The 16868-nt window shown below is 42.8% G+C and overlaps 1 protein-coding gene across 5 annotated transcripts in view; it reads left to right on the forward strand.

Annotated features, from left to right (window-relative positions):
* SH3TC2 (SH3 domain and tetratricopeptide repeats 2) overlaps positions 1 to 16868 on the forward strand; it is a 209878-nt gene that overhangs the window by 185908 nt on the left and 7102 nt on the right. The window contains exon 19 of one of the 5 annotated variants that reach the window (XR_008658873.2): positions 5214 to 5331. The exons of the other annotated variants lie outside the window; for them this stretch is intronic. The gene's annotated coding sequence lies outside the window, so the exon portion shown is untranslated. Of the gene's footprint in view, positions 1 to 5213; positions 5332 to 16868 lie in introns of those variants that run through there. 5 annotated transcript variants of the gene reach the window in all.

Here is a 16868-nt window from a genome sequence, read left to right on the forward strand (position 1 = left end):
TTGTATTTCCCCATGCCATTATTTATTTCTCTATTAATTATTTTTATTGATTGCTTAATAGTCTTAATTTACATTTGTATCTCAGAAATAATTTAATCATTTATTGTTGTACACTTAGGGTATATCAGTTCTTCATTATTTTAATTAATACTGTGACAGACATTCTTGTGCATAGTTTCATGCCTATATGTTAATTTCCTTAAGCTCCTTTCCTAGAGGAGGAATCTTATTACAAGTCTTTTAAAAATATTCTAAAATTCTCTATTCTATTTGCCTCACATTGTCTGTAAAACATTCACACTCACTGTTTTGTGACTAATGAACCTGAGATAAATAACACCCAAAGCCCAAGGCTCAGCCTTACTCACCCTCCTGCTCTCCACGCTGGGAGAAAATGCTCTTGCTCCTGCCCTGGGAACCACCATCATTCACACCTTTGTCTTATTAAATACATCAGGTTACAGAGGGGGAACGAAAACAGATCATTATTTTTATTTATTTATTTATTTATTTATTTTTTTGAGACAGAGTCTCGCTCTGTCGCCCAGGCTGGAGTGCAGTGGCGCAATCTAGGCTCACTGCAAGCTCCGCCTCCCGGGTTCACGCCATTCTCCTGCCTCAGCCTCTCCGAGTAGCTGGGACTACAGGCGCCCGCCGCCACGCCCGGCTAATTTTTTGTATTTTTAGTAGAGACGGGGTTTCACTGTGGTCTCGATCTCCTGACCTCGTGATCCGCCCGCCTCGGCCTCCCAAAGTGCTGGGATTACAAGCGTGAGCCACCGCACCCAGCCCAGATCATTATTTTTTATTCTTCCTCTCCCTCCTCTTTATTCTCTTTTCCCCCATCGCCTCCCCCTGGGCCCTCCCCTCTTCCTCCCTCCTCTTCTTCCTCATTCTCCTCCTACTCACACCTTTTTAAGAAAAAAAAGAAACAAAACTTTTTGAAAAAAATATATTTATTATATATTGTGGATAATTAAGGAAGAAATTTAATGAAAGGAAGGGAAGGAGAGAAAGGGGTCAGAGAGAAAAAGAAAGCAAGCTAGAAAAAGAAAGAGAAAAACAGAAGGGAATGAGAAGAGACTAGAAACAACATTTTAGAGCAGGGAGAATCATTACAGAATGACAGAGGAGAAAACAGAAGAAAAAATATTGGTGTACCAAAATATATATTTGAGGCCATTCTTATACAACCCTTTGGTCAACATTTTTCTGACAGCCTTTCAGAGATTTGAAGAAGCTATTATAGTTCTATAAATTTTATTTTATTTTTATTTTTGCCTTTTTTTCCCCAGAGTAAGTTTATTTATTTATTTATTTATTTTTAAATTTTACCTTGATTTCTGGGATACATGTGCAGAACATACAGGTTTTTACATAGGTATACATGTGCCATGGTGGTTTGCTGCACCTATCAACCCATCATCTAAGTTTTAAGCCCCGCATGCATTAGGTATTGGTCCTAATGCTTTCCTTCCCCTTTCCCCCCACCCCCCGACAGGCCCTGGTTGTGTGATGTTCCTCTTCCTGTGTCCATGTGTTCTCATTGTTCAACTCCCACTTATGAGTGAGAGCATGCGGTGTTTGGTTTTCTGTTCCTCTGTTGGTTTTCTGAGAATGATGGTTTCCGGCTTCATTCATGTCCCTGCAAAGGACATGAACTTATTGTTTTTTTATGGCTACATAGTATTCCATGGTATATATGTGCCTATTTATTTATTTATTTGAGACAGAGTGTTGCTCTGTTGCCCAGGCTGGAGTGCAGTGGCGCGATCTTGGCTCACTGCAACCTCCACCTCCCATGTTCAAGTGATTTTCCTGCTTCAGCCTCCCGAGTAGCTGGGATTACAGGTGCCTACCACCACACCCAGCTAATATTTTGTATTTTTAGTAGAGATGGGGTTTCACTGTGTTAGCCAGGATGGTCGCCATCTCCTGACCTCGTGATCTGCCCACCTCAGCCTCCCAAAGTGCTGGGATTACAGGCATGAGCCACTGCGCCTGGCCTATTTATTTATTTTTGGAGACAGAGTCTCACTCTGTCACCTAGACTGGAGTGCAGTGGCATGATACTGGCTCACATCAACCTCCGCCTCCCAGGTTCAAGCGATTCTCCTGCCTCAGCCTCCCTAATAGCTGGGACTACAGGTGTATGCCATCACCGCTGGCTAATTTTTGTATTTTTTAGTAGAGATGGGGTTTCTCCATGTTGATCAGACTGGTCTGGGACTCCTGACCCCAAGTGATCTGCCTGCCTTGGCCTCCCAAAGTGCTGGGATTACAGGAGTTAGCCACTGTGCCCGGCCTCAAGGTGTTTATCTACTTATTTCTATTGTTCCTCCGGGGACATGATTTTTATCCTCCAGTTACCCTTTTTGGAATAATGTTCAGTTTGTCAGTATCCTTGCTAAAATGTGAGGCTCTGTGTTGGACAGGGAACTCCAGAGTGTTCCTGGTGTGAGCTGAGGAACAGAGCACACTACAGGCCTGTCACTTCCTATGCTTAGCATGGGAACTTCTCTTTACCCTCTTTTGCTCTCTATCTCTCTCTCAAACATTTACAGCTGTGGTTCTAAAGCTTCTTGGTCTTAGACTTCTTTACCCTCCTAAAAAGATGATTGAGAACTACACATAGATTTCATTTATGTAGATTCCATCTAGTGATATTTACCAAATAAGAAGTTAAAACATAAAATTTAAAGTTATTGCTTTAATTCATATAAAAGTAACAAAAATACACCCATGACATGGGAACATAATTGACGTTTCCTTATGAAAATGCTTCAGAATTAAAAAATTATATTCAGGAAATGGCATTATTTTATGTTTGCTTATCTCTTCAACATCTGGCTTAATAGAAGATAGCTTGATTATCATCTGATTCTTCATTTAGTCTGTTACAATGTGATGTTTTGTTGAAGCATATAAATAAAATCTGGCCTCACTCAGAGGCATAGTTGGAAAAAGGGGGAATATTTTAATGGCCATCTTAGGTAGTCATGGATATTCTTCTTTGATATTACACAAAAACTTGTGGCAGTTTCTGAAAGGTTAGTTGCAATGCAAAATCTGGAACCTTATCAATGAACTTTTCCTTAGTTGATTACATATAATCCATTGGTCCAGCTTACGCTTTCAAAGGATCTTTTACCCATGCGTGATTTTGTAACATCGTACATTAATCATTGGGCAAATATTAGTTATGCAGGTCTTCTAAATGTTGACACATTTCATTCTACAATACAAAAAAATCACATTAATTACTATTACTATAAATCTTATAGTATTGGGAAGCTGACAAGTTTACGGTGGCAGATATAAGCTTTCCAAAATTTACTTATAAGCTTGAATTTTATCATTAGCAACAAATATTGGTAGTGATTTTTCTTGAAGTGACAGGCTTACCTCATTCATTTCTGTGGAAATGTCTGCTACATGCCCACATCTAAATAATCATAGTTTGTCTGTTAGTCATTCTTTCAAGTAAAAATGGGGTCAAAATTTAATAAAAATAACAATATTTACTGCTTAATAAAAGACATTGTTAAGTGAAACTGGCATTCCCCCCTCTCTGGGCATGCACGGTGGTAAAGAATACAATGACCACTTGCACAGTTGGGCATCATTGCTTTTGCACCATCAGTGCAAATGTCAACACAGTAAAAAACGCCAAGTAGTATGACTCTGAAAATAATTTTGGCATTGTGGACCTCTTGAAAGGATCTGGAGGACTGCCAAAGTTCTGTGGACCACACCTCGAGAGAGCTGCCAGTGTTCAGGACGCCTACTAGTCACATTAGTTATATTCAGTCTCCCACTGATCCTATTAGTGGTAACAGGCTGTGGATCTTCAAAGAAGTAACACTAATAGCAGCAGGAATGAATGTATTGTAGGTGCTGTGCCAGGTGCATTTCAAACATTATCTCACAGCAACCCTTGAGGTAGGTTCTGTTTTATCCCCACTTTCAGATGAGAAAACTGAAGATCAGAGAGGTGATTTAACATGCCTAAGGTCACACAGCTGGTAAGATTAGAGCCAGTGGGAAACACCCAGCAGCCTGACTCCAGAGCCCATGCTGTGAGCTGCTCTGTTACTGCTGGAGAGGCTACCGGGGTGGGTGAAGTAAAGAGATAGCATGCCGGAGAGGTAGGAGGTCAAAGCAGTGGCTGAGAGTCTTGGACTCAAGGATCAAAATAGCAAATCAAAGTTTTCCCCAGAACCTCTTTTCTCATCTGATTCCCATAAAGTCCTCTGAGATGGACAGGATTCTTCTCATTTCCATTTTCTAAGCAAGGAAACTGACAGTGCTCAGCAGGCAAGCATCCCCTTGTAGCCTAAGTCATATGCTAGGAGAGCGCCGCCTTCTCGCCCAATGCCAAAGACTCAGGGCCCTTCTTGGCAGCTTTTCTCCCTTGGGGCATCATGCTGTCACATGCCATGGAGGGGAACTTGGCAAAACAGGCAGTGGTGTCAAAAGAGACAGGAATGGCGACCCAAAGTCCAGGCATTTGTCTGACCAGCAGTGAGAGTCCTCCTGGGTGTCTATGACTGAGACTCAGAGCTTTTCTGCATTCTGGGGTTCAATTCCACATTAAGCCAGGAACAGTTTCTCTGCAAACAGAAAAGCAAGTGTAGAGGATGAAAAGGACAGGTCAGGAAAATACACTGTAGCCTTGGATGCCGTGGACAATAAGGTTTGAAGGAACAGAGAAAAAGGAGCTCAAATGCTGTCTGGATTTCTTTCTCAATGGAGGGAGAAATTGAGGCCTGCAGAGGGGAAGGAATTGCGAAACGTCATGCAGCCCATAAAGTAAAAATGCCAAACACCATGCTGGCCCCAGGACCCCTTGCTTGATTCACCATACTCTCAGAAAAGAGACTATATTTAGACAAATCAAAGCCAGCTTGCCTGGAGTCTCCCTTCTGATATCTCAAAGCAAACAGAGGCAACTGGCAGCGGGGTTGCTATGCCAGAAGCTCAAGCTCTGGAGACTTGTTCCCCTTCTGTGAAATTTTTATGAACAGGGACTGAGAACCAGGATGGAATTGCTTTGGTTTATCGGGACCTCTCCCCAGAGTTCGTAATCATGTTCCTCCTACATACCACTCTGGTGTTTAAATTCCAAGTGGGTTTTATATTCAGTTCAATCTGAGATTGCTTCTCTTCTAATGAGCCAACTTTGCCTTTGTTCTTTTGTTTATATTCCCTAGACAATTGACAGTTCCTGAAAGTTGCAGTCCTGCTGGATTCGGAAGAGGGGAAATTTCAGGACAGTTCCTGAATATTCAGGACTTCAAAGCCCCATTCAAGGCCAGCACAGCGCCTCCCAAATAAAGGGGGAGATAATTCACAGGTTACAATCTGCTGCAGATGAGAACGCCTGTTCTCAGCTCAGATCCTCACATGGTCTCCCCTGCCCAGGGCAGTTCCCCTGCTGATCTTCCACATTGGGAAGTGTAGAGGAGAAATTTTTCTGTAATAAGGGGATGATTGTCTGCTCCTCCATTTTCTTTCCTCATCAACAGGTTGGGTTCTGAATTTTTACAATTAGAAATGAAGCGTTTAATTTCAGGTTCTGTTCACCAGGACAAAGGAGAATATTATACTGACTGTAGAACTTCTTTTTTTTTTTTTTTTTTTTTTTTTTTGCGGGGAGAGGTCCACAAATATTTATGGAGAATCTGCTATGTTCAAAGCCCTTTTTAAGAACTGAAGATTCAGCAGTTGAAGCAAACAAATGTTCTGCTCTGGTGGAGCTGACATTCCCTGGAGTGAGTCAGACATCATATGATGGTCTGTAGGGCAGTGTGAAAGGCAAACGCAGGTAAAGGCCTAGAGAGTGACAGAGGTGGCATTTTAGACTGGCATTAAAGACAGGCATTGAGTTAGGGTGAGGGTTAGGAGTAGAGACCTGAGGAGCTGATATTTGAATAGAAACCTGAATGAAGCTAGAGAATATATTCTGAAGCATGAGAGGAAGACTCCTCTACTTGTCAGATTGGTCATCTCTGAAATGGGGTGGGGTCTGCCTTGCAACCTCAGATCACACAGAACCAGCTTAACCCTGCTTCCAGATGCACATCCCCTCCATGTTCTTGAAGACCATCCTTGGGTCCCACCTGAACCTCCTTATCCCAGCAAATCTGACTGATTTTCCAGGCTAAATTTACCTTTCAGATTGCATTTACCCCAAACAAAACAAAGCAAAAAAACCCAGCCCTTCTAGAATCTGGAGTCAGTTACTAAATCTTTGATTCTTCTTCTTCTGCCATTCTTGATCCTTATGAGATTCTGGAGCTTCAGAGATAGACATGCCCTCTGAGGTCAGATGGTCCAACCCCCTCATTTTATAAATGGGGAAAGTGAAGCCCAGGCATAGGAAGGGCCCTGTTTTTGGCTGCTTACACAGTTAGTTACAGAAGTGACAGAGTGGGGACACATGTCCAAGTTTCCTACTGATCTCATGCTCTTTTTCCTTCCAGCCTCCAACACCCCAAATGCCACCTTTAATCCACATCTACTTTATGTACTTGGAGAATAACAACAATAGTTCATGTTTCCGCAGAATTTGGGTTTCCTCTTGCAATGTTGTTCTGTTCTTCTCCGAGGATGTATTCTGAGAAAAGAAACTCTCTGTAGGTTTCTTTTTTTCTCTTTTAAACTAAATATTGTCTTTTATTTTACTCCAGGCTTTGTGCTAAAGGCTTTATACTCAGTATTTCATTTAACTCTCAAAACCCCTTTGTGAGACATTATAATCATTTTTATTGAAAGACTGGGAAGCTCAAGTTCAGAGAGGCTGAGTAATTTACCCAAGGTCACACAGCCAGAGAATGGTGGAGCTGGGATAAGAACTAGGACCTGCAGACTCACCCACTAGGCTGGTCGGTTCTCCATGTCTAGCATCTGTCACCAGCCAAAGTATCATGCTCCTATTGGGACATTTGTCTCTTCATATTCATGGGCCTTCTTTCTCTTTGGCTACTTTGGTTACCTTTCTTCACCCTGATATCGTAGCAGTTGGCCATGCCAGGAGTCTACCATCCTCTAGCCTTTCTCTGCGAGATTCCTGACCCACAGCTTGGGATGTTTAGCATCACCTGACCTTGGAATCCTGGCCACAGCTGATACAATACAGAATAACTTGACCCAAAGCCTACTAGCTATGGGCTGGTCAGCAGCCTCTGAGGTGTTGATGCTCTGTCCATAGGAACACTGTGCTCTGGCAGGTGATTGGCTGAACCAATCAGACCTTTTCTCTTGGAGAGCAGTAAGATAGGGTAAGGCATAAGAATAGTGCTCATAATCAGAAGAGGCAGAAACACAGAAGTCCAAGGCTTATGGACAGATTAGACAAGAGTGAAAAACATTCCAGTGGTGGAACAATATCGTGGACTCCATGGGGTTTGACTCTGCAGCTCGGATGGTTTCTGCAGCTCAGATGGTTTCCTTACTTCTCTGTGAATTTTTAAAATAAACTTCTAGTAAGTGAGTAACACGAGTGTGTCTCTGTCCATGCTCCCCAGAAGAGGCAAATCAGCACTCTTCAGTCTGTTCCCCTTCAGTGCAGCAATTGGTTCAGCTGATCACCCTCCAGCACTGAGTCTCCACATTGGGCAGAACTTCTACAGTCATTGGCCCCTGGTTAGACCTGAGATAAGTTTCCCCAAGGGAGGCTGAGAAACCATCTGGGCAGATTCCTGAGGCCCCCTTCAGACTTGATGGAGCAGAATTCCTGTGGGTGGCTCCTGAGACATCTTACCCAAACTCCCCAGATGATTTTATTCCCAAGTGATTTCTACGGATCTTAAAGTTTGAAAACAGTGGCCATGGAGAGCTGTTTGTGGGTCAGATACTCACTCTGGTCCTACCAATTGTGGTGAGCATGTATGTTCTGGAATGAATATCCTGCATTCTCTTTGGTCTAAGGACTTGCCTGTGGATCCTCCTTTTTGGGGGGTGGAGGTAGGGAACATTGGACCCCATCATGCAACTCTGGTGATATGTTTTAGGAACTGCTCATATCTGAAATGGCAAAATGCTCCCATGAACTGGTCATACCTGAAATGGCAAATTGCTCCCCATGAACTTTAAAATATTTTGAATTATTTGCTGTCTCTTAATGATCCCAAGATTTCACACACACAGAAATCTGATTTCCATCTTTTCTTGAAAATCTGTGATATTTAGTAGCACTGGGCCTTCATCCTGTTTTGGCAACAATAAACTATTGCTGAATACAGATGCCATCTTCAGATGGGGCTTAAGTGCCCCATTTACATCAGAGTCCCCCCTCTCCTGATAGTGTCTCCAAATTTGAGGCTGTCAGTGGTTCAAGAAAAATGGGAGTGATCACATTTTTTTGTGGATATGAAGAATATTCTTTCATATTTACTAGGTCAGTTTTGTAACTGTCTTGAGAAAAATACAACTCAAGATGGTCATACTACTCTGATGATGCCGGATGTCTGATCCTAAAGACATTTGAGTTGTGGTGCTTGACACTGATTCCCACATCCCTCCATAGGCTGTAACTGGAAGGCAAGAGTCCGAATCTGATTGTGGAGTGCAACATCTTTCTTGTACAGATGGAGAGACTTTGGCTCAGAAACATAAGAGCACTCCTGGATGTCACCCAGGATGTGGGGCATAGCCAGAGTGAAAGCTGAGTCCTCATTCTCGAGCTGGGCTCTTCTTCATCTATAGCTGGCACTATTTCCTTCGAAGTTTCTTTACACTTGGCCACATCATTTTTTTTGGCAGGGGGTGGGGTGGGGGGTGGGGGGGTGTTCACTATATCACAAGTACAGTTCTAACTAAAGTTTCTTACAAATATTATTTGATTTAATAATTATCCTTATTTGACAAATGAGAAAATTGACGTTTACAAAGTACTTTGCTTATTTTTGAAAGAAAAGGAATTTGAATCCAGGTCTGGGCACAGTCAAAGCCTGAGGGCTTCCCCATGTTGCCGTGTAAATCAGCTAACCTACCAAACTGGGAGGTTGGTGCCATGCTGTTTCCATTTTATTATGGAGAAGGCAAGAAGGTAAGTGGCTTGCCTGGGATCACACAGCCAGTAGTTGATACAGTCAGGACTAAAATCTAGGGCTGGCTCCAGGCTGGCACTTGTAACTGTGGCCACATTTGCTACTCTTCTGTACTTCATGTAACCACTAGAAACCTTCCAACAGTTCATTTCCATTGTTTTGTATGGAATCACTCTGTACAACTTAGTATCAATACATAAATTTGGGTGTATAGAGGGGATCCGTCTATTTTGTGGCACACTGAATGTTCCTGTACAGTTTTGTGATAGTACAGCATTTTGGGCCAACACATTGAGCAGTAGCCTAGACATTCAGGTGAGATGATGCCTACAGATGGAGAATCTGCATCCACAGACTAGAAGCGCCTTCTCCAGTGGCACATGTTGAGTGCCAATTCTCAAACGATTAGAGCCAACACTCTCTATAGCCAGAACTAGAACACAGGGCCCTGACTTTTTTTTTTTCTGCATGATTCTTTCTCTTTCCAACACACAAAGTTGCTTACCTCCTATTCAAATGTTATCAGTAAAATGCCATGAAATGCTGTGATTCCCTTCTGTCATCTTCATTTCACATTGTTAAAGATGAGAGGTATGACTTCTCCTCACTTAGAACCGCAATACCTCAGAAAGTGAGGACTGTATCAGTGGTTTTTACAACATACTCCAAAGAATCCTAAAGTTTCGTGTTAGGCCCTTGTAAGATCTTGAAAATAACGAAGTCTTTACCACCAAGAATAAAGATTCAAATTGACTAAAGAATATGTTAATCACTCAATTACAAAACATATTTCATATATTGGGTTTAGTGTAATATATCATTTTAAAGAAAGAGTTCCGTTGCTAAAAATATCTTGAAAACCTCTTTTTGTAAATATCATTTGTCACAGAGTCACAGGATACATCTACCCAGAGGTAGAAAGTAAACATGGATTCAAAGTCAAATATTCCAGTAAGGTAGAGGAAACCAAACTTTCACTTTGGGTTAACCAGGCACTTTGCTGAAAAATGATCTTGCCTTCTTAGCATCAATCAGCTGGGACAATGGCAGTGTTTCTTTTGTCCCCGCTGGGCATGCATTGACCTGCCCATCTTTGCAATGCAGGCGCTGGAATAGCAGCCATCCTTTGGCAGGAGAGTCTGAGCCTGCTTGAGGCTCTAACACTCAGGCTTGTTTGTAGGATTCTCTACATCTCCACTCTGGGTTCTAGAACCCAGAAGCCTGGCTGCAGATTCAGACCCTGAAAACCTGGGGGTAAGGGTTCAGGTGCAAGGAGGGGTGTGGTGGAAGTGGTGCTATGAAGGTTTCTGGAAATATCAGCTGTAGCTTTGTGAGTACAAGAGGTTAGAACGTTCTGTCACATAGGAACAAACTTGAGAAAAGCAAGCAGAAAAAGCAGATACACACTCATGCCCGTTCTCCTCTATCGCCCCAGCTCAGGTGGGTTGTACACACACACACACACACACACACACACCCCCACACACACACACTCATATTCAGATTTGATTTGATTCAGCTGCAGTTCTTAGTAAAGTTTTTAACTAGTCAGGTCAGATACCCTGCTTCTCATCTCTAGCTAGCCTCAACACTTCTCCTGTCTTTATCCACAGCGGATAAACACCTACAGGCTTCTCCCTGCTGCAGTATACGAGGCTGCCACCAGGCCTGGCCTTCCTGGCCGTCTCACTCAACCCTCAAGCCTTCCCCAACTGATCTCTTCATGCCATCAAGGCCAGACTGGACATCCTCGGACACTAGCGATCTCAGAACCTCAGGCCTAGAGGGCATCGGGTCATCCACTGCATGCCTGTTGTTTGACATGTAGAGATATTGGAGCCTAATATCTCAGGAGAATAAAGGGGCAGCTTTATCTTCCAAAAGGGCTCCCAGGATCTCTGCATCAAGCTGGAAGCCTGTCTTAAATCAGATTTCACAGATGGCAGCCCATGGGCTATACCAGCCCCACACACATTTTGTTCAGTTCATACACTGTTGGATGCCACAATATTATCTTGTAATTTAAATTTAGAGTAAACATTTTAAAATGGAAAATTTTATCCCTCCAAAGTTCAGATTTCCAACTTCTCTTAAAAAAATTGCACAGTGTGACAACCTCATCAAAACTCCCAAGTGGAGTAATTTGCTGAAGGTGAATAGCCATGTTCCTTTTAGGTGGAGAATTAGCTTAATTCATTTCTCTCCAGTTGGCCTATAAAGGCATTTGTATTTGCAGCCTCTGCCTCAAATAAAAATAAGATAATATTAATAATTGTTGATGCATATTGAGTATTTTACCAGTACAAAATACCATTCATATGTTAATTCTCAATAAAACTCTATAAGGTAGATTTATTATCATTCTCATTTTACAGATGAGAAAGCAGGGTCTTGGTTGAGTTAAGAGAGTTGCCCAAGGTCATACACATAAGAAGAGGAAGAGCTTGGATTAGATTTACCCAATTCTAGAAACTATGTTGATCCCAAGGCCTAGGTAGTCTTCTTCCATGGAGGTGACTCTCGAAATTTGTCCATTCCTTATCTACATTTGGAGTTTTGGTCTTTGTTTCCAACAGTCAGTGAGACTTTGGTGCTTTTATGCCTACAAGCATTCACCAAATGGGGAATGTGGGTCATGACAAGATGAGACTGCACTCTTCTCCTTTCCATACCCCCAAGCCCCTCTGCTCCTCCTTCCGTCTTCTCTCCTCAGGCTGCAGCAGCACCATCCTTCTTTCAGTCAGCATGCAGTCTCTTCAATTTCATCTCTGACTCTCCTCTTCCCTGCTTATGTGTTAAATCAACATCTGGTGTTACACTGAGCCTTATTTATACTTTATCCATGTTTTTGGCTTCAGATCTTTGTTTTCTGTCTCCCTTCCACCTCAAAACCGCTCTTCAAGACATTGCCGTATTAATCTTCTTAAAGCATCGGTCAGCCCACATTACTCACCTCCTTAAAAACCACCATTGACTTTCCACTGCTTGAGGGAGCCAGGCCCCTGCTCTTTGGCATGGCCTTTGAGACCCTTTATAATACTGGGGAAGCTTCTCCAGGTGTAGATTCTTGGAATTCCTCTTTATATTTCCAGTCTGCCAGCCAAACTGAGCTATTCCCAATTTCTCAAATGTCCCCAATGCTTTCCATGTCTAAACACCTGTCATTTTTGTTTGGAATGCCCGACTACTAAGCCTTCATCCATCTTTTACTCCATCTTTTAAGGCTAGCTCAAATGCGACATCCAGAAAAGCATCCCTGAACAAAATGCTCCCCATTTATACCACCCTCATCCCTGTTTCCTGGACAGAGAGGCAAATGCTATTTTACAACAATTTATGTTGTAAAATATCTATTATGTGCCTGGCACTGTGGGATACTCATTGATGCACTTTTACAACTTTCAGCAAATACTAAGTGCTTACTATGTGGCACACACTGTCTTAATATAAGAGGTGCAAAACTCACAACTGTAATATAATATCGGGCAGTGATAAGTGTAGTGAAGAAAATATGAAGCAACTGAATCTGATTCACATGGGGTGATAAGAAATGGATAAGGAATCAATAAGGCCCACCAGGACTCATGGCACCAAGAGATGCCTGCTGCAGAGATGTGCAATACTAACTGGCCCCATCTAGGAGCAAAAGTTCAGCAACAGCCTCTGGCAATTCTGTGGCTCTTCCTGCACCCTGACCCCATCGTTGAGGTTGATTGGCACTGCGGCTGCTGGGTGTCCTTATGAGCTCTCTTCAAGAGAAATGCAGCCACAAGGAGGATCTGCTTCCAGGGTCTGTAGATGTGGGGGTTCTCCACTGATGCATTCTGGAGGCTGGGTTCCAGAGTGAGCACCCCCACTGTTGGAGGAGGAAATGCACAGCCAGACCACTGGGCAGTATGGGTTAATGCAGCCAATCAGAACAGAGCCTGCCGATGAGGGCAAGGGGCTGATCATTCCTGCTGCAACACTCCGCAGAAGTCACTGAAGTCTGTTAGCAGAATTGGAAACTTTAGCTGAGAATAGCTCAGGTGAGTTGGTCCTGTGGAAATCGTAGGCAAACTGGCTGCCTCCTGGGTGCTCCACTCCTCAAGTCCCTGCCTGTGGAATGTCCTCTCCACTGTCCTCGACAATGATGATTGGTATGATGACGATTGCTATGATGATGATGATGATGATGATGATGATGATGATGATGACGACGACGACAACGATGTGACCAAGGCTTAATTACTGAGGGTCTCTGCTAAGTGCTTTATGTGCTTTCTCTCACTTAATGCTCACATATAGTCCTTGAGGTAGGTACCGTCATTATCCCTACCTTACAGATGAGAAATGTGAGGTGTAGAGAAGTTAAGAATTTTGCACAGAGGCACACCTTGTACATGAAGGGTGTTAGAATTTCAAACCCAATCAGATGCTGGACTCCAGAGCCCCTGTGTGTTTAACTCTGTAACAGTATAGTCTCCTGTGCTGTTGAAATTTTATCTGACCCCAAGGCCTCATTCAAAAAACATCTCTACCACAAAGCATCTTTGATTATCTTTTTTGTGTCTGTGTATGGCACACATGACTGACCTCAGCAGTAGTTGTTATTCATCCATTCAACATTTATTGCATATTCATTAGGTGGTACACGGACAAATGCTATTTTTAATTGTAATTCCTGAATATTTTAATATGTACTTAAATAATAGTTAACACATCATACCTGTGGGCTTGTAAATGTTTCCGCTTGGACCGAACTAAAACATTATGCTAGAATTGAAGTAATTTTAATGAGGACCATTAATTACATGATTAATGGGTCAGGGGATCTCTAGAAAAAGTTATGCAAAAGTGTCTTATGTCTTGGATGCACTGCTCTCATTTGTGGAATCTCTAATCTGATTCAACAATCTCATTGCACAATGAGAAAACTGAGGCCCACAGTGTCAGGTGACCCACCCATGAGCTCCTAATAGTCAGAGGCAGATTGAAGGAAAACTCCAGGGTACCAGATCCCCAGGCCAGCATTTGTTTCTATAATGCCATTAGTTTTCTTGCTTTCTACCTGTACAATTTTAACCTCAAAGGGCGAAACAATTAAAACAGTTCATCTGAGTTCATTCTGGTAGCAGAGAGAACCAGCAGTAACTTCATACACCAGTTAGATTGCTGTCATTTAACAAGGACTTTTACAAGTATTTTCCTTAGAGTCCTGTCTCTGTTTATACTTACAAACAGAAATTTTTTTTTCAAGATGCTTGTCATTCCTCCCACATTGTTAGAGATCTGCTTGTATATAGTCTCAGGAAATGATTTGATGCTTTCTCCTGGGAGTTTATTCTACTTTGCTAGAATCATAAGAGAGAATCAACTTTGTATGTTATGAGGCCTCTTTCGATTTGGGTTGACATGGTGTGTGCTGCTCTGATTGCCAAGTTGAAATTGAGTGGTGTATAAATATAAAATGACTTGCTTTAACTTTTCCACCTAGGTCAGCCCACTGGGGGAGCACATTGCTTGAATCTGAATGCATCCCTTTCAGAGGGACACAGTCTAGAAAGAGGGTGACAGGACAGGAGGAGACCACAGCCCTATCAAGGGAGCAGCAGCTGACGGGACTGGGGTTAGCTGGCCTGCAGACTCGAGAGGCCATCCCAAGGTCACTGTTAGCAGCTTGTTGAAAAGCTGTCATGAGGCAGGGCAGGGCAGGCACACTGTGCTGCATGTCTTCAAAGCCCTGGGCTGCAGACACCACCTGCTACTCAGGAGTTGGGGTTGGGAACAGAGTAAGCAGGTGGGCACCTGAGGAATGTGAGGAGGGGAAGGCAGCAGCTCCAGGGAATTGTTGTCAGGTAGGAATGCAGGCTAGAACTTTTTTAAAAATATGAAATCTAAGTTTTTAATGGTGGCAATAAATTTTAAACACATTTCAATAGATTGTGTGGCCAAACAAAACACATCTGTGGGTTAGATCCAGCCTGCAGACTACCATTTTGTAACTTGTGCTTCTATGGGTCATGAGTAACTTTAGTATTTCCAGCTGCTGATTCAATACTTTGAGTCCATGCATAGATTCCCCCCTTTCTTATGTGGCAGTTCCTGGGGTGTGGTCCTGTGCTCAGGGTTCAGCGACTTTGGAGAGTATTTTCACCACTCTTTAGGGGATTGTGTGAGACTTGGACAAGAACTCTGAAGCTCCAAGAGCTGGGGACTCCTTGTGGGGTAAAGGGAGGGTCAGGCGATTCCAGGCAATGTGGCGAGGTACCATGGTACCTGGGAACATAACTGAGACAGAGGCAAGAGATCTAAGTTTTCACACTACCTTTGCAATCCCTTAGTTGTGTGTTCTGGGATAAGTAACTTCTCTGGGTCTGTTTCCTCTCCTTTAAAATGAGAGGTGGGATTGGATGGGTTTCTGTGATTTTATTACAGTCACCCTTCCTCACTCTCAACCCCAACTCTATAGGACTTCCAAGACCCTACATCCAGTATGCCTGTCTGAGGTGTGTTTGCAGCAACCTGAAGAACCCAGTCTGCAGAGCCAGCTGGGTCAAGTTGCCCTCTCCCTGTTACCCTAGGGTTCTCTCTGCCTCAAATGCCTTCCTACTTTCTCTACCCATGTAACCCCTACCCATTCAATCATTCAGCAAGCCTCTCCTGACCCAGATCAGGTCTATTTCCCAATCATATGCACCATTCCATCAGAGTACTCACTATAGGCACACTACTCATTTATTTGTGTGATCATCAGATTAATGTTTCACTGGGTTAGATTATCCTGATGGTCTCTTCTCACCCTGATAATCAGTGATTCTGAGATAGTCAACCAATGAACGGCAGTGCACAGAGCAGTGGCTCTCAAGCTCTATTATTTCCCCATGCACTCAAGAGAGTACAGCACACATCCAGCACGAATCTACTGGGTTGAGAAGCTCATATAGAGGTTAAGAGCACAAACCTGGTCTTGACATTTCTGTCTGCTGCTTTCTAGCTTTGTGACTCTTTCCATAAGATGCACTGACACCCAGCTTAACCACAGAGTGATGCTTTATTTTTGTTGTTGTTGTTGTTTTTGAGACGGAGTCTTGCTCTTGTCACCCAGGCTGGAGTGCAATGGTGCGATCTCGGCTCACTGCAACCTCCGGCTCCCGAGTTGAAGCTATTCTCTTGCCTCAGCCTCCTGAGTAGCTGTGATTACAGGCACCTGCCACCATGGCCAGCTAATTTTTGTACTTTTAGTAGAGACAGGGTTTAGCCATGTTGGCCAGGCTGGTCTTGAACTCCTCTTACTTATATAATTCTTGAAAAGTTATTTAAAAGTAAAACTACATGTCTCAATAGGCTGATATAAGGTTAGATAAGATGTTGTTTGAATAGTCTCTGACAAAGAGTAATGCTTATTAATACATGGAAGCGACTATCATTATAATTATTATTAGGTGGTGATGGTGGGAGCTGCAATGGTGAACACACAAAAAATAAGATTAAAAATTGGTCTTTACAATAAAAGAATTTACAGAGAAGGCTTTGATTGATGGAGAAAGTAGAGTACAGAGTGGGACATTTAGGATACATTGGGAAACCACTTCTCCTAAAATTTTTTCTAGATTCTAAGTGCTCACCTCTTTACATTCCTAAGCAACCTCAGGTGATCCACCCACCCAAAGTGCTGGGATAACAGATGTGAGCCACAGTGCCCAGCCAAGTGATGGTTAATTTTATGCATCAACTTGACTGTTCTATTGGGTGCCCAGACATTTGGTCAGACATTATTCTAAGGTTGTGTGTGCTGGTATTTCTGGATGAGATTAACATTAGATTTGGGAGACT

The sequence above is a fragment of the Symphalangus syndactylus genome, chromosome 7 (assembly GCF_028878055.3).
Source record: "Symphalangus syndactylus isolate Jambi chromosome 7, NHGRI_mSymSyn1-v2.1_pri, whole genome shotgun sequence".
In the NCBI taxonomy this organism is placed as follows: Eukaryota; Metazoa; Chordata; class Mammalia; order Primates; family Hylobatidae; genus Symphalangus; species Symphalangus syndactylus.